The sequence below is a fragment of the Malaclemys terrapin genome, chromosome 5 (genome assembly GCF_027887155.1).
Source record: "Malaclemys terrapin pileata isolate rMalTer1 chromosome 5, rMalTer1.hap1, whole genome shotgun sequence".
NCBI lineage: Eukaryota > Metazoa > Chordata > Testudines > Emydidae > Malaclemys > Malaclemys terrapin.
This window is the reverse complement of record NC_071509.1, coordinates 40,316,216-40,342,223: the sequence shown is the minus strand read 5'-3', so window position 1 is coordinate 40,342,223 and position 26,008 is coordinate 40,316,216.

Genomic DNA, 26,008 nt, shown 5'->3' with positions numbered 1-26,008 from the left:
CAGGGCTAGTCACAGGAGGGCGGGCAGGAGTGATGAGCCAGTCACCCCTTTCAACAGAAGCCTTTAATCTGTTTATATAAACACCTGACTTCTTTTCAGCTGAGTCTGAGAAAGAGAAAGGGGCTGGCTGGCCCCAGGACACCTGGCCCTTAAAGGCACAGGCCACCCTGCTACAATGGGCTTACATAGTCCTTGTGCCTGTGAGAATCTAACACAGGTACTCAGGGTGAGATTCAAAAGAGGGGTCTAAAGTATTGCATTGCCTAATGTTTAGGCACCCTTCCACCTACTGAAATGCACATCCCTCAGTTAGCCACCTCTGCTCCTCATACATTCTATGGGAAGCATTAGCTGTCTAAAAGAGGGATTTACAGAAGTCAGCAGGCAGAGCGAAGAGCTGCCTTAACTACCAGTAGGAAATGCTGGGGAGAGGCATGAGGCCTAAGTCATGCCCCTCAGAGGGAGCTGGGTGCCTAGCTCCAGGCCAGAGGGCAGTGTCTCCTTCTACTCAGGATTCAGTCATGAATTTCTCATGGAATTGGGCACCTAAACCAGGTCAGTTCTTTCTCACAAAGAAACAAAGAAAAGGAGGCACTGACATCCTTATACCCAATAGTTGCAGCACTCACCTGTGATGTGGGAGACTTGGACTCAAATCTCCATTCTGTCTAATACAAAGCAGGGATTTGAAACCAGCGGGATGCAGCTGTAATAGCCGGCACTCACAGCCTGTTCCACACACAGCTCTGTGTGCAGTTCCTGGGGGGTCCTTCTCTGCATTCAGCTGCTCTTGGCTCACCTTGCTGCTTCTGCTTGCAAAAAGGGCTACTCATTAACTCTTCTCAGGACACTTCCTCTTACCTGGTTAGGCAAAATGGAAGTACAGTGGGAAAGGGATAAATGGCAATTGTAATCCCCAGTTTAGCAGATCCATAATATCTGGTTTCCCACAAGAATGCCTGAACTCCAGGGCTATCGATTCATTCTCACTTTCTGACCTAATGATTATGTATATATTTCAAAGAGTAACCGCTTCAGTTGATGAGACAGAGAGATCCATCTCAGCATACCCTATAACCCAATACTTAGGGCACTCTTCTGAGAGATGGGGGTCCTAGATTCACATGACTGACCCAGTTTAGGCAGAGTGGGGATTTGAAGCTAGGTCTCCCACATTCTGGGTGAGTGCTTTAACCACTGGTCTATTGGATATAAGAAGCCCACCACCACTTCCTCGATTGCCTTTTGCACAGGTTAGGTGTGCTCCTATTGGTTCTGGCCCCACTGACAAGAATCCCATCAGGGCTTTGGCATGAGTGAAGGCATCAAGCTGTTTGGTGGTGTCAGGATTTAAGCATCTTTGTATATGCTCCCAGAGATTTAGGCACCTAGGAGACTTCACCATTGGAAACTTAGGTGCCTACATGTTTAGGCAGCAGATGCGTGATGATTTTGTCAGTGTCAGTGGTACCTAAATGTTGGACTTAAGTACTTAAAGAAGCAGTAAGATGCCTAAGTTCCCCTTGTGATTCTAGTGTAATTCTATGGTAGTCACCCTGTAGGGTGGAACGTTCTCTGCAAGACAGCTAAGATTTTAAAGATGCATGATTTAATAGCCATACTGGTAAATTGGCCTTTTCAGTAGCAAACACTTGTTATATAGATGCTGTTTCTATTATTACAGATAAAAATCCCTGAATATATGTAGTAAAATAGTTCTTTAATTTATTTGGGCATCAAAAGGACATTAAATGGACACTGTTCTATGGACTGTAACAAGGAGCTTGGAACAAAGACACATGCCTTATTTAAGTATGAAATGTGCTTTGTTGTTTTTTTTTTTAAGTAGAAAGCAAAATTGTGAATATTTTGAGATGCTTACTGATCCATAGAACAGCATTAAGTTATTACAGCAGTTCAATGATTAGATTAGCATCCTTAGGCCCAGAGCCAATTAAGTGATTAAGAATATGCAATGAATTTAAGCATCTGAATAGACCCATGGACTTCAGTGGAATTACTCACGTGTTTAAGTTAAACATCCACTTAATTGTTTTGCTTTATAGAATATTTGTTCAATGTATTGAGTCAGGATGTAATACTTTAATGTTCATATATTCATTCATCTCCAAAATGAGAAAAACTACGTTGCCAGACCTTGAAAGACTTCTATGGGGTCCAGACGCTTATTGTTCTTCAGGAATCACATATAGTATAAAATCTGCACCCTAAGTTATTATAAAGAAGGAATGTCAACAATATGAAAGTTTGTTAAAATGGACATTTAATTCTATATACTTTCTTTGAATAGCTTATATATCTTTTTTCTGAATTCTCCTTTTATCACTGCATGATTTTTGGTCACTAATATTTTATAAGTGAATTGCTCATTCTTTTTTTTTTTCTGTTCATCTTAAGGGAAACAGAAAACCCTAGTTAATGCATAGGGGGAAATATTTGGCAGTACACAAGTGCACAGAGGTCACTATGTTGTGTGTATATGTCATTTTATCTTAATAAAATAAAAAGTAACATTTTATAAAACAATCAGAAATAAATTAGTATGTTTCCTGTTGGTAGTTTTATTTTCTGAGCTACATTTATTTGAAGCTCTTTTCTAGTTGTATATTTTGGATCACTCCCTTTCCACTAATCCTTCTTGATATTTGTATACTATTTTTCCAATTTCTAGAATGCTGATAAGGGATAATATATCTTAATCGCCTCTACCACTAAGTAACAAACTACAAATAACTATAAACCCAAACCCTCTATTTCATTCAAGTCTGATTACAATCAGCCATGTTTTGAGTACAAAGCCCTGACCTTCCAAACCAAGAAATCTATATTTAGTCAATAATAATTAAAACAAAACAAAAAAAACACCCATAGTGAAATAGACTTTAATTTTATTCAACCATTTAGTTGTCAATACTTAAAAAGGCCACTTGCTTCCCTCCAGTAATGTAAATTGAAGGAAGGCAGCTCTGTATAGAGTGTGTGAAAGGCAAATTGTACTACACAATTCCTGTACAGTATATAAAAGCGGCCTCTTCACAGCATCCTCCATATTGCCTTCCAATGCACTACGGTGTCAAGGGTCCATAAATCAAGAAGGATATGCCCAGATGAAGTTGTGTATGTGAAGCTGGGAGCAGTCACTGTGATATGTTCATATTCTTTCCCTGCTAATATCTGGCTAGATGTCCGCCCAGGTCTTATTGCTGCTGAATGCTGAATTAACTTATGTAACTTGTTCTATGCACACCTTGCCAGAAGTAGTGAATGGCCGTCCTCACAGCAGCAAGTTGACCGCCGCGGCTCCCCTATCGACTCTGCAGAGATGGCTTTGGATAAGCACCACATGTGAAATTCACATGGGACTTATGTGGTGCCTAGATTGGTTCTACTCTCAGGATTGAATTTCATCTCATGAGTACACTTAAAATCAAACCAAGATTGTATGTATAAGATGAATAAGGACTTCTGCTTTGTATTGTATATTGCCCTATATGACAGCATAGAGACCACATTTTAAGCCAGAAGCAGAAGGTGTCAAAATTATGATGAGCTGTCAGTCCTAACACTGAGAATGAAATGACACAAAAAACAATGTTATTGATAAATTAATGCCAGATGACATTTTGAATGCAAAATCCTTCATATTTTTGTTTATTTTAAAAGAAGAAAAATGAAATAATAGTAAAAAAAAAAAAAATCAAGGCAGCCTGTGAGTTCCTTGCTCTGTAAGTATTTGAATTTGTGCCTTAACAATGCTGTTGGGTTTCATCAAAGCCTAATGTATGAAGCCACTCTTGAATGAGGCCTCTCAATGCCAGGTCCCATTGACTGAGGCCAAGGGGTAGCAACATTCCCCCCAGAATTGTTTTTGCTACCCAACCTGAGAAGAGAAACAGAATATCAGCAGAGGTGGTATGTTCCCTTACTATAGTGTGTGAGATGAGACTGTGGAAGTGATCAGTGAAATAAAAATAGGTAGCTCCTTATCTCAGAGAGCAGGGATATTGCTGCTGAAATGTGTGCAGTCTACAGGAAACACACCAGCAGATGTGAGATTCAAACTATCCTGTGCCCCTGCTTGCTTGGGGAATATCCCCAAAGCTATGTGGCTGCAATGAACAGTCACAGTCTCTTCTCCCCACCCCAGCAAGTGGGTGCCAGTTAACATAGCTGGGAAGGAGGCTGTTCCCAGCTACACCAGACCCCGTAGCTGCCTGGCCAGGGATAGAGCCTGTCAAATCCACATGCAGGGGGATGCTGTGCATGGATCCTTTCCTTTTCCAGGAAATCTTTCCCTGCAGGCTTGGTCTTGGGAGTGGTACTGCATCCCCCCATACCTTTCCTGTTGCATGGACTCACCCAAGAAGGGGAAAGTGGCCCAAGAGGTCTGGCGTAGACTAGGCCAAAACAGTAGCCCACGAGAGAGGTCTGACCTGGGCCCCTGTCTGTGAGGCCCCCCAGTTTCTGAACACAAGTAAAAAAAATCCTTTTAAAATGTCAAGCAAACAATCATTGACAATTTCAGAACTTTTCAGCAAAGAAAAATACATAAAAGAAAAGCAAGTACTCCAAAATTTGACAAGATTTACCTTCAATTTCAGTAATAGGCATAATTCTGGAAAAATTAATAGAACTGTACTCTCTCAATATTACCTCTGAACTCTGTAGCTTAGATCATGATGAAGATTGTATCACAGAAGAATTGGAAGTGTAACATTCAGAATCAGACAAAGAAAAGGTGGAAGGAAATGACTGGGTGACATGGTACAGTGAATGGAAACTGGAGGAGAATCCACCTGGTAATAAGGTAAACCCAGAGAGTAAGACTCTACCAGGACCAAGTGTTATTGCACAAATTGTATCTGATGGCCAGAAACAGACACAGCTAAGGTCTTAAACACAAACGAAATACAAAAATTACTGGAGAAGTTTCAAAAGAGAATGGTTCAGTTTATATCCCTGGGCTGAATATAGAGAAATAATGAATACAGGTTACTGCTTTCTGTGTAGATTTTTTTCAATATCCATTGCTGTAGAAAAATCTGGGTTCATTGGTAATGGCTTTAGCAACTGGAAAAAAGCTGTGGCAAAGGCTGCAGGATTCTAACAGCATGAATACAGTAAAAAAAATCACAAGAGTTGTCAAGAGGTATGGGCTTTATTCAAAGATACTCAGTCAAAAGGTAATGGTCTTTCAGTTCAGTTGCAAATTACGGATGTATATTTTGCTTTAGTGCAAGAGAATCACATGTATATTGAAATTGTGGCACATGTCCTGGGACTCACTGCAGTCTGGAGGATTGCTGAAATAGGAAAAGTTGAGAGTGAAAGCAGTGACAATGACAAGGGTAACTTCCTGTTGCTCCTGATTCTCATAACAAATACAATGACATGGAGGAAAGAAAATTTCAAGTGGAACATACAACACAAAATACACCCATTTGTTAATACAAAATGAAATCATTCACATTATGTCAGAAATGGTACTTGCATGCGGTCTAGTCCTGGGGCACTGGTTTTGCATTGTTTCAACTATCACTAAACAAAACTGTTCCCTTGTTTAGCCTGAATGAAAGGCAGCTGTTGTGCCCAACAGCTGAAACTCAGGATTTAGACCACACCAAATCTTTTAAAAATTTCTTGTGAACCAGAAAAAAAAGAAAAGAAAAGAAATGGTTTTGGTGTTTCCAAAATGAAATAGACCAGCAGCTGCTGAGTGCAACTGATAGTCTTGCCAGTTTCACCACTGCTAATGATTGATAAGAATGTCAGTTTCTCTTAGCTTCCACAACTGTGGCTCTAAGCCTGCTCCATTATGCAGAACTGAGAGACTAGGTATGGCAGGGAGCCTCGGTATGGAAGGATTTTCACAGGGCCATAGGCCCTGGAAATCCAAGGTCCCTGGCTCTAAGGCAATCCATGTAGCAAGGCTGCTCTCCAGCTACAGACCCTGGAAGTTTGGGATAGTCCACTTGGGGAGGGGGGGAGAGGTGCAATGGAGCTGCAATCTCTGGAAACCCAAGCTCCCCATCAGCCTTCCAAGTGATTGGGCCTGTGAGAATGGTTTTGTTGGTGCCCTTCCTGAGGCTTGATAGATGTCTATCAAATCCAGCTCACTTTTGCAAGACATTTCAGATTTGATAAGCTGGTGTTTCCCAATGAAATTCTGTTTCATCAGAAAACTTCCTACCAGCCCTATGACCAACTGCTTCAACAAGGAGGTATGATCCCACCCTACCCCGCCACCAGCATTACAATGACTCTATTAAAACAACTGGCAGAAGGAGAGAGTATCTTATCTAAATTAAATGCCAGCTTAAGTAATATCAGGTTAGTTTGAGAAATGAGCACAGCTGTAGGAAATGATTATTAGACAGGTTGCCAGATAAATCAGTGGAAATATGCAATTGCTATTTTGTGCCATATTAATGTGATTTTACAGACAGATCACTTTTCACTGAGAGCCACACAATGAAAAGGACTGTGCCAAAGAGGAAAAGGGAAGAGAATTTTTAAAGTCCATGTGCAAAAAGAATAAGAAAAAAAAATGGGAGGAGGTAGAATCTGAGGGAATCTGGTGAAATCCTCATCTTTCACCCAAACCAATTTTATTTTCTGGTAACTACATTAGGATAAATTTGTCCCATCTTTACAGGGTATGCTTACTCACTTATCTATTATCTATTCATCACGATCCCGTGTAACCAGCAGCTTATATTATGCTACATGCAGGACCCCCACCAATAGAAAGTCCACATTGGGAGTGAGGGTACAGGTTGTACAAGCAGAAGGTGGCCATGATCTTACTTCTTCTGTGGGAAGTGAGGGAAAAATTCAACAACCCAAAATTGATAAGAGTTGTTGAGGAGACGATAGCCAGGGCAGCCCCTAGGATGCATTAATTCAGTACATACCCATACAGCCCTAATCTCAGGGGTTTGTCTAGGCCCCTTATCAGAATGGCAAATGGTTTTCACCTGGCATAACCAGGTGTTGATCAAAATGCCACTTATCTTCCCCTCCAGGAATGAAACTCCTTGAGTGCAGCAGGCCTCACTAGTGCAGGCATCTACAATTTATGTCTTAATGGGCTCCAGCCCATTGACATTCATTTACAGAAGTGCTCAACTCTAGATCTCCCAGTTACTGACCAAAGTCACTGTGCTTTAAAGCTAAAGTATCTTAGCTGTCCAATGGGAATGTTTGCAAACATTCTGCTGTCCTCCAGGAACAAATGTAAAATGTGGTCAATTTCCACAGTGAATTGCTAACTAGCCCAACAAGCAATCTCAGAGCATAAATATGATCTTCAGTTCATAGGTTTTTGCACAAAGAGAGCATAATCTGACTGTGCCACCTGCTAGCAGACGCTCTAATCAAAAGCAATTACCTTGAAGCCCCTAGTGTAGCTACAAGACAACAAATGTACCCCAACACTAATATTTCTTGCTATAACTTTAACAACAAAAAGGTGAAAGAAAGTATACTATTGCCAGACAATGTAAGAAACAATAAGATGCTGTACCGAGAAAACAACCCTTCCTAGTTTATACCTTTCAGACTATTTTCCCTGCTAGGTTAGGCAGGCACTATCATTTCATGTGTTCAGTGTCTGTGGTTTATATTAATAAAGGATGACATGTCACAGTTTAGTTAGTAAAGCTCTTCACTTGTCTCCCTCATTCCCAGAATGTTAAGATTTTAAAGAAAGAAAGAAACTTTTAGAGAAGAGCAGTTTTGAAAACTACGTCAGTCCTTTGCTAGCAACAACATTTGTCAGCTTGCCTTCCCTCTCGCATAAAGGGAAGAGTTGAAATGAAATGGAGCTGCTGAGAAAAACAAAGAGACTCAAATTCTGCTGTAAAGATAAACTTACGTGTTTTATCTGAGGGCACATATTATTTTAATGTTAAAAATGGTGTGCATATAAATGTGCACATACTAGGCATGGTGGTATTACCACTACTGCTTGCGTATGCTGTGTCATGCAAATGGATAAATTGCCACTCCTCCTATTTCTATTCCTTTCTTTGATACTGAACCCCCAAGATTTTTAATAATGACTAATAATTCTGGATGATTGAAATTTTGGGCAGCCAACTTGAGATGCCTTAAAAAAGTCTGATTTTCAAAGAGAGAAATCAAATCCCTTTAGAGAGTCAAGTCAGGCACCCAATATCACCAATCGCTTTTGAAAATCTTGGCCTATCCTCCGAATAGATACTATGCACTGAGCATATGATACAGAAAATTTACATATAGTGAGATACCTTTGTTCATAGTAACTATACTGTTCTAATCCAGAACTCTGTCTTCCTAAATTCCTGCATGTTATCTTTTCCTATTTTGTGGGATTTGTTTTCTTATTCCTGCATGGTTTCCATGCCCATGATGTCTCTATCACATTCCTTCTTTCATTCTAAAGATGTGGGGGAAAGAACTGACACAATGATTTTTTTACTGTGTCTGTTCTGAAAGGCCTGGGAAATAAATGAAAGAACTTTATAATTTCCCCCAGTATCTGACACAGAGGTCGTTCAGAATTTCCTTCTGATTATTCTGACACCTAAGCATCCGCTCTCCCCTTCCAACGTTTCTGCAGTGTGACAGTGTTATTGATCACAATCCAGATGAGAACCTGTGATACTGAAAAATTCAGCTCCTGACTTTCATTGCTACTACTGCCTGCCTATTCTCCCAGCCGTTCTTTCTACAAAGCCATGCTGCCAGGCATAAAAATATCTTTTGCTGGCAGGAACTATTTTGGCTTTCTAAGGAATAATGATAAAAATTAATAATAATAGTAATAATAATAGTATAATTCAGATGTAAAAAGATACAGGGGGAAAAAAGGCTATTTTTCTGAAAAAAAAAAAAATTAAAAAGCAAATGTTGCTGGTTTCTCTTTTCATAAGAGCAAAAAATTAAATCTGTTTGATTTAATTATCATGTGCCACATTGGACTAGCATACAGCTAAAGATGAGACAACTTCTACATTCCCTGGTGCAGTTAAGGTTGTCTCTCTTTGGACAGTTCCCTATGCAGACATACAAAATTGCTTGGACACTGTCCTACCCTCTCACTCCCAACAATATTCCCATTTCCTCCTCTGGAATGCCCTCAAAATACTTCCACTCCTGGCCCACCCCAGAACACTGGCTGCTTCAGCAGAGTTGGCACAGAAGTGGCAGAGCTGGCTCTTTAACTTCCAAACTGGTTTTATACTCCTGTGGTATTCTTTGGGGCTGGAGGAACAGGAACTTACATTACCCTACAACCCCTTTGAGGAAGCATAATACAAAGCAACAATGATATAAAGGGGCAATAGGGTAGTGATGAATAGGGCTCATTGTCTTAACTTTCTAATGTGTAGTTAGCCTATCAGCCTCATTTTCCAGGAAGCCTGCACTGGGTACTTTACTAATGAAGATGTCTCACTTGTTCCTTTTGTCAGAAACTTCCTTTTAGTTTTAAATTATACTATTCAAGGAAAGGGAAAAAAAAATCCAAAATCTGAAAACAGTTATGTTTGTAATGATATCTACAAAGCTTGTCTACATGAGAAAGTTGCACTGGTTTAACATAAGGTGTGAATGTAAATCAGTTTAATTAACCTGATTCAAAAGGCAGTGTGGACTGTGGATACACTTTAAACCAGGATTATTTCAGTTTAGTTTGAATTTATTGGCTATAAGATAAAGGTAAACCAAATTTAACCATTTTCATACCAAAACACATATGTCCACACAATGGTTTGAACAGGCTTAACTAAATTGATTTTAAAACTGATTTAAGTCAAATTCAGTGTAACTTCTGTCTGAGAGAAGAATTTGAACTACTGATTATCAACAATAGTTCAGCAAAGGATGTTTTGTGTTTATACTCTTGGGACAAGATCCAGCTCAGGTAAATTACTCTACAGTATTTTAATATTTTTCTTTCCAATATTGTACTGAGCATTATTGTCATATTTTGCATCATTTTACCTTTTATAGTTTAGTAATAAACATTACAACTACTTTAAATATGTGAAATAGGGATTTCTTTAACTAGTTATTATTAATGTAAAGGGACTGGGAGACAGTCAAAAATGAAAGCATTGGATGCATTAGGAGATATGGACGCCATATTATTATTATTTATTTATTAATTTATTTTCCAAAAGACCCATTTGAACAACACAGAACATGGAAGTCTTTGGAAGGGGTAAGTGAAAGGAATTTATTCCTCCTCTGGATACTTCAACAGCTCTAGCAGTGACAAATTACTTACATGGGGCTCTTCACTGTAGGTCCTGGAATATTCTAGTGCCTGGGTTAAGGAAAGAAAGATAATGGTAATTACTATAGGCAAAATACTTGACAAATAAAATAATATAATTGATTTGTGTACACCAAAAATCAGGCCAAGTTGTACATTGATGTCCTTCTGAAGCTTCTTAACTTCTCTATCAGGAAATAATAATAGAGGCAATTTTATCAAGCCTCTAATAATGTCTTGGATAATGGGGACTGCACTCTGTCAACTTATGAAAGACTTTTAATGATGGATGTTTGGAAAGCTCTACAACCCGCAGCAGAAAAAGAATACTTTTTTGTTCCTACCCTTACAAAGTTTAGTTATGTATTCATTTATGTTTAACATTAATAAAAGAACTTGATACACTTAGCAAAAGCCAGTCTTCAAGGAAGCTGAGTGCCTGATACAAAGCCCAATAAGATCACTGGAGTCTTTCTGTTGATTACATTCGGCTTTGAAGCAGGCCTTGAAAACTTACTTTATGATGTATTTTCTTCTCCTTAATAAAGTTAGAGACAGTATAATCAAGTCTATTGCATTTAAAGACTCTCCAGGTACCCACCCATATTTTTCATGGGGAACACTTAAAGCAGCTAATGGTGAAACATAAATCTGTCTCAGTTTCTCCTATGAACTCATTGGGAACAAATTGCACTGATTTAGAAATTAGAAAAAGAGAAATTTATAAGAGTAACTCCCCAGATGTTCTTTTTCAGCTTATTACTCTTAGTCTTAGGGGATGTCTTACTCATCTTTTAATTGAAAAAAACAGGTCATTCACTTTGCTTAACAGCACAAACATATTAGGAATATAATAATAAAGCTACCAAAATTCTTGCTTACAAATTATAAAAGTAAGATCCCACAAAATAATGTATGATGGTTAGGCACTACATCTAATTTCAGAAAGGTGTTGTAAAAATGTTTTTCTCAAACTATATATTTACTAACTAAGAGCTTCAGTTAAGAACATAGACAATTATCCTACTTTCTCAATAATGTTAGTTATCCCCAGAATAAGATATCTCATAAACTGTGTGTTATCTCAGATTTCATAAGGCTTTCGGCATTAGGGCAATTTAAGACTGTGTGGGGCTGGATCATTCACTTACATAGTAAAATCCATGGATGGAGGCTCAAGAGGCATAATAAAAAACCCCTTAGAGAAGTCTTCCAAATTTTTCCCTTGTACAGAACAGGGTGTGCTGATTTACAGAATAAGCTGTGAGAACTAAATACCATAGATTCCAGGAGAATCCATAAGAAGGCCCAGTGTCTCCATAGCAGCTCTCTACTTCTATTGCTCCCTTTCCATGAGGAAGTTAACCTTAACCTTAGATGATGTGGAAATCATTCTGAGTGACCCTTATCATAAAGGGAGAGAAGGGGGATCTGTGGCAAAGGTAGTATAGTCTGGTGCTCTATTATCTTTTTGCTTTCAATTTCTACAGAGCCAGAGGGAGAACTATGTGAATCTACCAGTTCCATCACCATTCTGCCCAGTCACCACCCTTATCCTTGTGTGGAACAAGAGACCAGTTGAGAGGACCTTAATGAATGGCTGAACCCCATTCCATGTGGGATGGATAGAGATTCATGTACAAAGGGTCTCCTCTGGCAACAGATTTGGCGATAGGGTTCCTCTGTTTAGTCAAAGTTAATACTTACAAAGTCATTCTTCTCTTAATTTATTTTCTGTGTCCCATGCTTCCCATTCCAAACAGACTCATTTACTGCATCTTTTGGTAAAGAAATATTTTAATTTCAGTTGGATGAAGGAGAAATAACATGAATAAAAGACTAGTTTTCAATTAAATCGAAAGAAAATTAAGTGACCCCGTGTCTCAGTTACAGGGAGAGCGGTGCTTTCAGGCCCTTTAAGTTCCTCTCAAGTGAACTCCTTTGGGGACAGGTTTCACTATTTTCACCCTTCCTAGATGGAACCACACAGCTCACTCTTAGTTAGTATCTCTTTTTTACAGCTATCCTGTTTACCAACTGTGCTAACCTGACACTATCTGTAATGCCCAACTGTTGCCACCTGTAAGCCCTTTTCTTCTAAGAGCCTGTGAAAGAAGCTGATTAAATTGACTCAAAAAACAGTTTCTTCAAAATTACCCAAAGGTACTCAGCACTCAGAGCAAAGGGATAAAACAAACACGCAAGCTCTATACTCATATTTCCCCTTAATCTTTCCTTGCAAATTTTGATACATTTCATTGAGACCAGTTACTTCCATCTGTGGATTGGGAAAAGCAGAGTTCTCTGATGCAATATGCTCTCTGATTCTCTCTCTCTCTGTCTCCTTGCATCCCTGTCAGCTCTCACTTGGGCACTCCTTGGGCAGTTTCTCCCTTAACTCACAGAACCCCGCCATTTCTCCCTAGACCAGGATCTTTAAAGTCTTAGCATTCCCTCTGATTCTTGATTCAGTCTGGGAAAAGTAAACTTTGCCAGCCTGGTTGGAGCCAGACTGGGATATTCCCCATTTAATACTTTCCCATTGTTTCCCCAGGGATGCTTGGGATTCTTTATAACAGTAATTATCTTTACCATTGTTTCATTTCCTTTTGGTTACCCCTTCCATCCTCCTTTGATTTAACCCTGTGAAGCCTAGCAGGATAATTACACATAACTCCTACATTCACCACATCCTGGAATAATACAGTGGAATGTTTTGTTCCCCAAATCCCTTTTCATCAGTATTTCCAAACACAAAAATGCATCCTTCCAAAGAAATTAATGAAGGAAATGCACAATGATGAGAATATTATTTCTTTCTCCTTTAATACTAAGTTATAATTTCCCCAATTATACAATGCAATACTAAAGAATGAAAGGGAAACTTTTGCCATCTCCACAATGACTACGCTTAGAAGTTTGAAGGTGACATTGTGATTGTCTTTAGATACCCTAGAAATACCTAAGGAAGACAGAGAGGAAACATACAGATTTTGAACAAAAAGCCTGGAATGCTATTTTAAAATCAGCTAAATATTTCTCAATTTCTCCACACATCTGGAAACCCAATATTATTATTTGTAATATCATGTCAATCTATTCTCCGCATAGGATGCACAGAAAGTGATATGTGCTGGCATAACACAATTGCTAAACACTTCTTTTGTATGTGATGATCACCAGTGATCATTCCACCAGTGATAGCTGGAAGATTATGTTTCAATATTTTGAACAGATAATTTGTGCTTATAACAGGCTCTTGTTAGGGAAGCTAAATTGGCTTCACTAGGGTTCAATTTATATATCACAACACTATCTGTAATGCCCAGACTCACCCAATTTTTGCTATTAAATACTGGATGAGTATAGCCAATTTGGAAGTCCATACACACATCTAAATTGAGTTAATAGTTCAAAAAATCTGGATCTTGTTTTGGAAAAAAAATTAAGACTCACCTTAAAAGAGGGAACTTACAGTAATTCTTTGTAATTTATCAGAGGGGTAGCCGTGTTAGTCTGAATCTGTAAAAAGCAACAGAGGGTCCTGTGGCACCTTTGAGACTAACAGAAGTATTGGGAGCATAAGCTTTCGTGGGTAAGAACCTTACCCACGAAAGCTTATGCTCCCAATACTTCTGTAAGGCCTGGTCTACACTACGGGTTTAGGTCGACTTTAGCAGCGTTAAACCGAATTAAGCCTGGACACGTCCACACAACGAGGCCCTTTCTTTCGACTTAAAGGGCCCTTTAAACCGGTTTCTTTACACCACCTCCGACGAGGGGATTAGCGATAAAACCGGCCTTTGCGGGTCGGAATTGGGGTAGTGTGGACGGAATTCGATGTTATTGGCCTCCGGGAGCTATCCCACAGTGCTTCATTGTGACCGCTCTGGACAGCGCTCTCAACTCAGATGCACTGACCAGGTAGACAGGAAAAGACCCGCGAAGGTTTGAATTTCATTTCCTGTTTGCCCAGCGTGGAGAGCACAGGTGACCACGCAGAGCTCATCAGCACAGGTAACCGTGATGGAGTCCTCCCAGGATCGCAAAAGAGCTCCAGCATGGACCGAACAGGAGGTACGAGATCTGCTCGCCATATGGGGAGATGAAGCAGTGATAGCTGAACTCCGTAGCAGTAAAAGAAATGGAAAAGTATTAGAAAAGATCTCCAAGGCCATGAAGGACTGAGGCCATAACAGGGACACACAGCAGTGCCGGGTGAAAATTAAGGAGCTACGGCAAGCCTACCACAAAGCCAGAGAAGCAAACGGAAGGTCCGGGGCAGAGCCGCAAACTTGCCGCTACTACGCGGAGCTGCATGCGATCCTAGGCGGTGCAGCCACCACTACCCCAACCGTGTGCTATGACTCTCTCACTGGAGAAACACACAGGGAAGACGGTTCGGGGAACGAGGAAGATGACGATGGAGGTACTGTAGGTAGCTCACAGCAGCAAGGAAGCGGAGAAACCGGTTTCCCCAACAGCCAGGATATGTTTGTGACCCTGGACCTGGAACCAGTAACCCCCGAACTCACCCAAGACCCTCAGGGCACACAGGAGACCTCTGGTGAGTGTAACTTTGTAAATATTTGTAAACATTACAAAAAAAAGCAAGCAAGTCTGTTAACGTGTATGGGGATGGAGCGGAAATCCTCCAGGGACATCTCCAGAAAGCTCTCCTGGTTGAAATGGGGTGATTTTATTAAGGGGGACATTCAGAGGTGCCCGTTCCTGCTCTTCTGACCAGAAATGTTCCCCGCTGTTAACCACGCGGTGGGGGGAGGGGTGAAGTGATCATCCCAGAGAATCGTGTGTGTGTGTGTGTGGGGGGGGGTGGTTTACTTGTGTTTGTGCCGCATGTTAAGCGGGAAACCGCAGCCCCCTCCTTTTACATTGAAACCCCATTTTAAATGGACAACCCAATTCATCCTTGATATGGGAAATGCGCTGCTGTTTGCAACCTTTCCCGCATGTTAAGAAGGTTAAAAAAGCCAAAACACTGTGGCCTACGATGGCTGCCTGCAAGCTGAAATATGCGACCTTGTAATGAAAGAGTGTACCCATTGTTCCCTAAAATGTGTCTTTTTTAACCACCTCTCCCTTCTCCTCCGCCAGCTGCAAATGTTTCTCCTTCGCAGAGGCTCGTGAACATTAGAAAGAGAAAACGTAAGACGAGGGACGAGATGTTCACGGAGCTGCAGATGTCCGCCCAGGCTGATAGAGCACAGCAGAATGCGTGGAGGCAGTCAATGTCGGAGATGAGAAAAGCCCAATATGAACGAGAGGAGAGGTGCCGGGCTGAATCGCGGGAAGAACAGAGCAAGTGGCGGGCTGAAGACGATAGGTGGCGTCAGCTTGCAGACAGATGGCAAGAGGCAATGCTCCGTCTGCTGCAGCATCAAACTGATATGCTCGAGCGTATGGTTGAGTTGCAGGAAAGGCAGCAGGAGCAGAGACCGCCGCTACAGCCCCTGTGTAACCAAGAGCCCTCCTCCCCAAGTTCCATAGCCTCCTCACCAAGACGCCCAAGAACACGGTGGGGGGGCCTCCGTCCACCCAGTCACTCCACCCCAGATGATCGCCCAAGCATCAGAAGGCTGGCCTTCAATAAGAGTTAAAGTTTTAAAATGCAGTGTGTCCTTTTCCATCCCTCCTCCCCCACCCATCCCAGGCTACCTTGGCAATTATCCCCCTACCTCTGTAAGGAACTAATAAAGAATGCATGAATGTGAAAAAACAATGACTTTATTGCCTCTACAAGCGGGAGGGGAGGGGAGGGTGGGGTGGGGTGGTTGGTTTACAGGGAAGTAGAGTGAACCGGGTCGGGAGGGGGGGGGTTGGAGGGTTCATCAAGGAGAAACAAACAGAAGTTTCACACAGTAGCCTGGCCAGTCACAAAACTCGTTTTCAAAGCTTCTCTGATGCGCACCGCGCCCTGCTGTGCTCCTCTAACCGCCCTGGTGTCTGGCTGCGCGTAATCAGCGGCCAGGCGAGTTGCCTCAACCTCCCACCCCGCCATAAATGTCTCCCCCTTACTCTCACAGATATTGTGGAGCGCACAGCAAGCAGCAATAACAATGGGATATTCTTTTCGCTGAGGTCTGAGCGAGTCAGTAAGCTGCGCCAGCGCGCTTTTAAACGTCCAAATGCACATTCCACCACCATTCGGCACTTGCTTAGCCTATAGTTAAACAGGTCCTGACTCCTGTCCAGGCTGCCTGTGTACGGCTTCATGAGCCATTGCATTAAGGGGTAGGCTGGGTCCCCAAGGATCACGATAGGCATTTCAACATCCCCAATGGTCACTTTCTGGTCTGGGAAGAAAGTCCCTTCCTCCAGCTTTCGAAACAGAGCAGAGTTCCTGAAGACGCGAGCATCATGTACCTTTCCCGGCCATCCCACGTTGATGTTGGTGAAACGTCCCTTGTGATCCACCAGGGCTTGCAGCAGCATTGAAAAGTACCCCTTGCGGTTTACGTAGTCAGTGGCTTGGTGCTCCAGTGACAAGATAGGGATATGGGTTCCGTCTATGGCCCCGCCACAGTTTGGGAATCCCATTTCAGCAAAACCATCCACTATTGACTGCACGTTGCCCAGAGTCACTACCCTTGCTATCACCAGGTCTTTCATTGCCCTGGCAAATTGGATCACAGCAGCCCCCACCGTAGATTTGCCCACTCCAAATTGATTCCCGACTGACCGGTAGCTGTCTGGCGTTGCAAGCTTCCACAGGGCTATCGCCACTTGCTTCTCAACTGTGAGGGCTGCTCTCATCTTGGTATCCTGGCGTTTCAGGGCAGGGGAAAGCAAGTCACAAAGTTCCATGAAAGTGGCCTTACGCATGCGAAAGTTTCGCAGCCACTGGGAATCGTCCCATACCTGCAGCACAATGCGATCCCACCAGTCTGTGCTTGTTTCCCGGGCCCAGAATCGGCGTTCCACGGCATCAACCTGCCCCAGTGACACCATGATTTCCACATTGCTGGGGCCTGTGCCTTGTGAGAGGTCTATGTCCATGTCAATTTCCTCATCACTCTCGTCGCCGCGCTGCAATCGCCTCCTCGCCTGGTCCGGGTTTCGCCTTGGCATGTTCTGGCTCTGCATATACTCCAGGACAATGCGCGTGGTGTTCATAGTGCTCATAATTGCCGCGGTGATCTGAGCGGGCTCCATGATCCCAGTGCTAGCTATGGCGCCTGGTCAGAAAAAAGGCGCAAAAGTAGTATCTGATGGACCAGGAGAAGGAGGGCGGGAGGGAGGGAGGGAGGGAGGGCCGAGTGACGACATGGCGTACAGGTACAGGAACAGGGAGAAACACAAACAACTGTCACACAGAATGGTCCCCCCAAAGATTAAACTGGAAACCCTGGGCTTAGCAGGCCGTTGGTTTCACGGAGGAAGGGGAAGCAAATGAACACAGAACAAATCTATTTTTTACATCTTAAGGTGGCAGCCGACGGTGCAGCATGAGTGACAGCCATACCAGTATGACGACGATGGGTACCAATCATAATATACCATCATCTGCCAAAAGGCAAGGGGCTGCTGCGTAGCAATGCAGCCCCACGTCTGCCAGCCCCACGTCCGCCAGCACCCAGCATCGCCCTCGGCCTCTTCTGGGTGCTTAGCAGACAATATTGGGCAATTGGCAGAAAATAGTATATTACGACTGGTAACCGTCATCATCAAAACAGTAGCATGTCTGCCCAGGTGGCCATGATTAACAGCCATACCAGTATGACGACGACGGGTACCAGTCATAATATACCATCGCCTGCAAGGGGCTGGTGCAATGCAGCACTACGGCTGCCAGCCCCCCGGCTATCACTCATGCTACACCGTCTACCGCCAAAAGGCAGTTAGCAGCTGCTGCTGTGTAGCAATGCAGTCCCACGTCTGCCGGCACCCAGAGGACATATGGTGATGGTGAGCTCAACTGAGCTGAGCGGGCTCCATGCTTGCCGTGGTATGTTGTCTGCACAGGTAACCCAGGTAAAAAGGCGCGAATCTATTGTCTGCCGTTGCTGTGACGAGGGGGGAGGGGCCTGACGACATGTACCCAGAACCGCCCGCGACACTGTTTTGCATCATCCGGGCATTGGGATCTCAACCCAGAATTCAAAGAAAAGGCGCGAACCGCTTCTCGGCTCTCTGAGCTGTGGCGCAAACGTAGTATCTGACGGCCTAGGGGAAGGAGGGAGGGGGGCCGAGTGACGACATGGCGTACAGGCACAGGGAATTAAAATAAAGAACGGTGGCTGTGCATCAGGGAGAGACACAAACAACTGTCACAGACTGGTCCCCCCCCAAAGATTAAACTGAAAACCCTGGGCTTAGCAGGCCGTTGATTTGACGGAGGGAGGGGGAAGCAAATGAATACAGAGCAAATCTATTTTTTTACATCTTAAGACGACGGTGCAGCGTGACTGATAGCCCTCGGCATCTTTCTGGGTGCTTGGCAGCAAATACGGGGCGGTGTATGACGATGGTCTTCAGGCCTATTGCACAATCGGCTGCTCAGGGAAGACTCTGCTAACGTACGATGACCCGACTTGTAATAGGATGGCTAACAGTCGTAATACACCATTTACTGCCAAAAGGCAAGCCCCACGGCTGCCAGCACCCAGATCGCCGATGAAGGCTACCAGTCTACTGCACCATCTACCGCCAAAAGGCAGTTAGCAGCTGCTGCTGTGTAGCAATGCAGTCCCACGTCTGCCGGCACCCAGAGGACATATGGTGACGGTGGGCTCCATGTTGTCTGCACAGGTAACCCAGGTAACCCAGGTAAAAAGGCGCGAATCTATTGTCTGCCGTTGCTGTGACGGGGGAGGGAGGGGCCTGACGACATGTACCCAGAACCGCCCGCGACACTGTTTTGCATCATCCGGGCATTGGGATCTCAACCCAGAATTCCAAGGGGCGGCAGAGTCTGCGGGAACTGTGGGATAGCTGTGGGATAGCTACCCATAGTGCAATGCTCCGGAAGTCGACGCTAGCCTCGTACTGTGGACGCGGTCCGCCGACTAGAGCACCTAGAGCATTTTATTGTGTGGACACACACAATCGGCTGTATACAACCGATTTCAATAAAACCGGCTTCTATAAATTCGAACTAATTTCGTAGTGTAGACATACCCTTAGTCTCAAAGGTGCCACAGGACCCTCTGTTGCTCTTTGTAATTTGACATCCATCTGTCAAATTACAGAGACCCCCTTGGGACTGTCACCTGATGTACTAAGACTACCTCTGAGCCCATTTTCTCTGCCAGTTTGGGCCTCCGGAACCCTCTTTTGTTGAGCCAGATATGCTAATCTGCTGCAACACAGACCCAGGGTCTGACCCACAGCCCCAAAGCTGCAGACTTAACTGAAAATGGCGCAGCAAGTGCTCCTCTCTCTAACACCCAGACACCCAGCTTTCAATGGGATCCAAGCCCCAAATGAATCTGTTTTACTCTGTATAAAGCTTATACAGGGTAAACTCATAAATTGTCTGCCATCTATAACACTGCTAGAGAGATGTGCACAGCTGTTTGCTCCCCCAGCATTAATTACTTACTCTGGGTTAATTAATATGCAAGCGTGATTTTATTAAATATAAAAAGTAGGATTTAAGTAGTTCCAAGTAATAACAGACAAAACAAAGTAAGTTACCAAGCAAAATAAAACAAAACACGCAAGTCTAAGCCTAACACAGTAGGAAACTGAATACAGGTAAATCTCACCCTCAGAGAAGTCCCAATAAGCTTCTTTCACAGACTAGACTTCTTCCTAGTCTGGGCCCAGTCCTTTTCAGACCAACTTTGTGGCTTATGGCCTGGGTCCAGCAATCACTCAAACCCCATAGTTACTGTCCTTTGTTCCAGTTTCTTTCAGGCATCTCTTTGGGGTGGAGAGGCCATCTCTTGAGCCAGCTGAAGACAAAATGGAGGGTCTTCCAGGGACTTTTATATTCTCTCTCTTGTGGGTGGAAACCCCTTTGTTCTGTGCAAAATCACAGCAACAAGATGGAATTTGTAGCCATCTGGGCAAGTCACATGTCCATGAATGATTTAGATTTCTGCAGGCCGATGCCATTGTTTACATGTTAGTTTTAACTTTCCCAGGAAAGCTCAGATGTGGATTGGCATCTCCCAAAGTCCATTGTTAGTTAAGTGTTTCTTGAATGGGCACTTACTCAGAATAGTCCTTTCTCAAGAAGCTGGCAAAATGCTTCATTGATTCTACTTAGAATCAAACACATTGAGATATAAGTACATAGCCAATATTCATAACTTCAAATACAAAAATGATACAGACAACATAATTGTAACCAGCAAATTACAACCTTTCCATAGACACCTTACTTGACCTCCTTTGTACAAGATTTGGTGCAACTATAGGACCTTGATTGCAACAATGATCTATACGGTCACAGTTCATGTCCATAACATCACGCCCTCCTCCTGAACTTACTGCCAGAGACTTGGACACTGTCCATGGTGGAGGCAGTACTTGTAAAATCCCTGTTTGTTTCTAATTAAACATCCTCCCAGTACCTTTAAACCGTATGATGCCATTCACAGTTGTTCTAGCAAGGTTTGGGGTTCCTGGTCCCCGGGTGCCTGAAAACATATTGGGGTGCAGAATTGCTAACAATATGTGGATAGCAACATCTGTTAAAGTGTGGGCATCTTGGCATTTAGCCACCAATGCCATGAGTTGGTGTGCCTCAGTTTCCCCTTCCACACAGCAGTGTAGACCTGTTATACTTTTGCTGTTGTGCCAAGCTTCCACCCTGTTTACACGTATAAGCTGAAAAGCAACATGCTTGTGGGACTGTCTTTTCACCATCCCTAGCATGTACAAAAGTCCCCCCCCACCTCCAATCAGGTATGTCACACAACTTTAAAGGGTTTACCATTAGTATTAACTCCTTTGTCTTGACCCCTAGATGAAGTAGCCTTCACTGGCCAGCAAAATCCCCTGCTTTTCACTCAGGTTGGGCTTGCTTCCAGCTACAGAGTCCTTGGAGTCTGTTTCCACTGTAGCAGTTACCAGGACCCCAACTTTCACCTCCAAGGGCAGGACCTTTCCCCAGCTGACCTGCAACTTCCTGGCAATCAACAGCTGGGAGGGCCTCCCTGTTACAAGGTGGAACATCCTCCTCCCCCAGGGAGATGATGACAGGACAGGAGCTGGCTCTATCCAGCCCTTCTTGTAGGAACCTGCCTTGAGCCCCTGGGCTACAGGAACTGGTTACGACCATCCCTGCCCCCAAAGCTGCATTCTCCACTGCTACAGAGTAATAATGCATGCATGCATCTGAAGAAGTGAGGTTTTTACTCACGTAAGCTCATGCCCAAATAAATCTGTTAGTCTTTAAGGTGCCACCAGACTCCTTGTTGTTAGAGTAATAAAAGAAACACTCTCCTATTCCCCTAGTAGCACATGTGACTTCAGCCTCCCCCCTCGGGCTTTCAGCACAGGATTCCTTCTTGCTGCTAACAAACCCTGGGACAGATTCTGCCACATCAAAGAAATCATTCCCCAGTAGAAACAGTGCAAAATTGTGTGCCACTGCTGCAACAGTCAGCTCAGCCTGCAAATCACCAGCTTCCATGTGTACCTTAGCTAAAGGTGCAAGGACTTTGTAACCTCCCACCAATTCTAATTCTGCCATTTTCCCTGGTAACAGATCCTTCAGGTCCCTCCTGACCACAGAAATTTCTGCACCAGTGTGTCTCCATCTTTGGAGCACTTTGCTATTAAGTTTAACAGCATGCATATGTTCACTGCTTGGTTGTGTAAAACCAACCTTTACAAATCCTGTGTGGAAAGAAGCAGTAGCCTGGGATACCCCTGTGCTCTGAGAAGCATCAGCTTCATGTGTTACCTGCTGCCTGTTTCCACTCAGCCAAAGACATTTATACCTCAGGTGGTCAGTGAGCTTACAATAATAGCACCTTTTGGGCTCCTCTGCTTGTACAGGAAATTTGGGATGAGTAACAGGGGAATGGGGAGGTAAACACCCAGCCTCCTTTTTCCCAGGGGTAAAATGGTGATTCTGCTTTCCAACAACCCTGTACCCCTCTGCCAGTGGTTTATGTTTAACTACAGCTTGTGATTGCTCATTGGAGTCTGCAAAATCAGCTAATTTCCCCACTGCATTCACCTTTTTGTCCCACAAATATTGTTTTACATCATCACTGCACATATTCAGGAATTGCTCCTGAATAACCAAATCACACATTTCTTCCAAGCTTGTATTGCCTTTTCCCCTCACCCACTCGTCTAACAATCTCTCATTTCATTTACATAAGCCACATTACTCAATCCAGATCCCCTCTTAAGACTCCTGAATTTAACCCTGAAGGTTTCAGGTGTAATCTGAAACTGTTTCAAAACAAGTTCCTTAAATTTGCCATCGTTTGAAGCATCATCAATAGGCATCTAACTGAATATGTCCAGAGCTCTCCCAGTCAATTTTGCAACTAAAGTGGTCATTTTTTTGATCTTCAGGAATTGCATGGAGAGTGCACAGTCTCTCAAAGGTGATGAAATATTCAACAATATCACTGGATTCATCATACTGCAGACATAACCGCTCCCATTTGTGGATTTTTGGGGAAGTGGAGCCAGCTGCTGAAGTGTTTTGTCTCTGCCATTCCATTACAGCTTCTGGGTCTCAGTTTGGGCCTGTATTTCTCTGTCTTTTAACTCCAGGGCTAACCTCTGGGTTTCCATGGTTCTTTCATAAGCAGCTTTTTCCCTGTATGCCTCTGCCTCTATAGCCCTTCTGTCTGCAGTCTCCTCCCTGGCTGCCTCTGCTTCTTTGTATCTCATTTGAAACTCATGGTCCTTTGCCTTCTCTTCTGCTTCCAGTCTGGCCAGCTCTAGTTTTGTAGCTGCCTCACTGGTAGTCATTTTCCTGCTTTCTTGTGCTTATTTCCCTCATCCAAAATAAACAAACAGAAAATAACAAACTAGTAATCACTTTGTCTGTTCTCCGGCCACCACACTTAAAACTCACTTAAAATCACTACCAGAGTCTCAAAGCAATCAGCTATGCACAGATCCTGCTGACTACGCCACTGTGACAGGTTGGGCCACAGAGACCTCTTTGGGACTGTCACCTGATGTGCTGAGACTACCTCTGAGCCCATTTTCTCTGCCAATTTGGGCCTTCAGAATCCTGGGTCTGTGTTGCAGCAGACTAGTGTATCTGGTTCAACAAGACAGGGTTCTGGAGGCTCAAACTGGCAGAGAAAATTGACTCAGAGGTAGTCTCAGCACGTCAGGTGACAGTCCCAAGGGGGTTTCTGTGACCCAACTCATCACACCATGTTTGGATGACATTATGCTAATAAAACTCACAGAACCAAGAAACCAGGTTCACTCTTATCTTTTAGTCTCATGTGGAATCCTTTGTTATACAAACTATTTTTATTTGTGTATAGGCATAGCTCTGGAAAGAGTATGTATAGCATTATCTTCCCAACTTCCACACTTCATTTTGACAAGTATCATTGTAAATGGTACAGGAGATGTTGTCTGTATATATACTCTGTCTAGATTTATAGAAGGATGTCCTTGATGATCATTTCTATTTTCAAGAGGCCAGATCCTTGGCCCCTCTCAAGTCATTTTTTGTGGTTCTCCAGTTGTACCAAGAGTACTTAAAGCTAGTTTTGGCTTTACAGGAATTAAGTTATTGGGGTAGTAGGAATGGAGCTGGAGTACATTGTGCTCTGTCAATGCTACCCAGTGGAGCATCACCTGAAGGGCTATTATCCACCAACACAAGTCTGGATCAGTCCTATAAGTCTCCATGTTGGTGAGGTGGGGTAGTAGGAGGACAGAAAGGTGATGGAAAGCTAGCTACAGCTTTTCCTTCTAGGTGCATCAAGCAGCCAATATGATTATGGTGGATTCTCATCAAACTCACATTGAGAAGCATCCCATGGGCCTTCCATAAGGCTTTTAAGTTCTCTCTATCTCCTTATTATTTCATATGCTAACTTTGGCTTTGACTCTATAAAGCAGTTTGCGGCACAGTTTCTCTGAAATACATGTCTGAAAATAATATCTTTATATTGCAAAATGCATCAAATTTCTGCATATCCCCTGTGAAACTTTAAAAAATGTTATGGGAAAGCCTGCTCAAAACCTTGGGATGCTTACATTTTTAACTTTGGCCAACACTGGGCTTAAAGGTTTATATTGCACATTAATCCATGTAGGATCAATAGCTTGTCTTTGAACATTCCCCTCATGTAGGCTGTTCCTGGACAGTATATGGCCTAAGATGTAACAAGACTTTGAGGAAAATTCACCCCTATTGTAACCATTGTCTTTAATGATGCTACCAAGGGTGATAAAATCTTGCTCTGTAAGTCCATAGTTTAGGAGCCACTTAGGTAATATGCATACCAGAGTATATCAGGAAGGCAGTTCTAAGTAAAAGCAAACACAGGAAGATAGCTTAAGATATAAAATAAAAATACTGTGACTTAAAAGGTGAAAAGCAAATGATGGGAGGCAAGAGTGTGACTGAATTCTTGAATAGGTTCTTGTGAGCTGCAATGATTTCAGTTGACACAATAAAAATTGACAGATTATTCCTGTATTTTCAATAGGTTTTGAGGTTTCCCAGGATTGTGATCCTGTCAGTCTAGATGGTTCCATTGTTCAAGCAGAGAATTTCCATAATCCTTCTATAGCTTTCAGTACAGTAAATGTATGTATACAATGCTATTTGTCCAAGAGTATATTTCTATATTTAATACATTACAATAACCAAAACAATTCCATCAGTTTTTCCTGGTTTACAAGATTTTGTAATGGGGAACCAGCTTACATAACAAAGGGCAGCCAAGAAGCATGTACTAGAGATCAGTCAGAGGTTCTGATCCTCGATTTTGGTTTGGCTAATTATAGCGATAGTAACCAGATGCTAAGTTTGCATCCAGATCCAAACACCCTAAAGCGTTGGGCTGTTTAGACCTGATTTTTTGGTTTTGGCCCAACACTAATACCTCTTTGTGAACAATACAAATGTGTATTTGTAGATAGCTATGTTCCTTGGGTCCCGTCCTCTAGGATGAAAAAATTCCTATGAAGTAAAATCAATTGTCAGAGGACAGAACTCAATATGTGCATGAACTTGCAAAATCAGACTCCCTTTTTATCTGGTTAAAATGGTATACACAAGCCAACCAATACACAAGCAATTGTGTGGGGAGACAATGTCTGCAATACCTCTGTTTAGACAGACTCTTCATTGTCTAGGGTAAGGAGTAACTGGAGATATAATTAAACCCTTTTTAATTTGGGCGATCTTTTTTCACCTCTTACATAACTATACATTTCCAAAGTACATGTCTACATTTTTTAAAAAAATTGAAAATACTCCCTCTAAAGCTGAAAAGCTGCAATTCGTGAGCTTGACAGTTCCTTCACTTCAGTACTGCAAATGTGAAGCTACAATAAAATCTAAAATAGAATCTTCCCCTAGTCCACAGGCCTGAGGAGTATCCTCATTGCAAATGAGATTCTGAATAGAACGTTCCACACAATGCTGTAGGAATCTTGCATTGCTGAATATCCAAAAACCTTGGATTTCTATTTTAAGGCAACTTTTAGAAAAAGAAATCCTGATTTTTTTTTTTTGCTTCTTCTTGTTTTTGATGTGCAACTTTGAAACAAGTCATTTTATACAGTTATCTTCTTCCCACAGCCACT